Source organism: Otolemur garnettii, unplaced genomic scaffold (genome assembly GCF_000181295.1).
Source record: "Otolemur garnettii isolate 467f Iridium unplaced genomic scaffold, OtoGar3 scaffold00033, whole genome shotgun sequence".
NCBI classification, from domain to species: domain Eukaryota; kingdom Metazoa; phylum Chordata; class Mammalia; order Primates; family Galagidae; genus Otolemur; species Otolemur garnettii.
In genome coordinates this window covers 12045591-12046069 of record NW_003852428.1, presented here as the reverse complement: position 1 = coordinate 12046069, position 479 = coordinate 12045591, and the positions used below count along the sequence as shown (strand labels likewise).

Below are 479 nucleotides of genomic sequence, written 5' to 3'. Positions count from 1 at the left end.
ACAACACTTCCTCTTCCAATGCACAGCAGAAAAGAAAAAAGGCTGGACAGGTAAATCTGAGTGATTTACCACCTACTCAGAAAATCAGTCCATGAAATGATAGACCATCAGTAGGTCACAGTGTCCAACCCCATTCCAAGCTCCACCATCATACACCATCCACTTCAAACATCAGCCTTGTGGTTCTGTTACCTCCTCACCACAGTGACCTTCCCCTCTACTCCCTGGCATTCTAATGCCATCAACACTGGAACACTCTGATGTGGCCTGAAATACACTATTATACTTCTTTTCATTAAATAATGTATAATATAACTTCATTCCCAACTCAGAACTTTTCCCAATGACCAATAACCACCCCTAACTTAGAGACAGTTATGAAAAGAGAGAGAGAGAGAGTTACAGAAAAGCAGCAGATAGGGTAGAGAGTAAGAGATAGGGTAGAGAGTAAGAGATGGATAGGGTAGAGAGTAAGAGAT

At 41.8% G+C, this 479-nt stretch overlaps 1 protein-coding gene across 1 annotated transcript in view; it reads right to left on the bottom strand.

The window, feature by feature from the left end:
* DNAH5 (dynein axonemal heavy chain 5) overlaps positions 1-479 on the bottom strand; it is a 291972-nt gene that overhangs the window by 173469 nt on the left and 118024 nt on the right. The window lies entirely within an intron of this gene.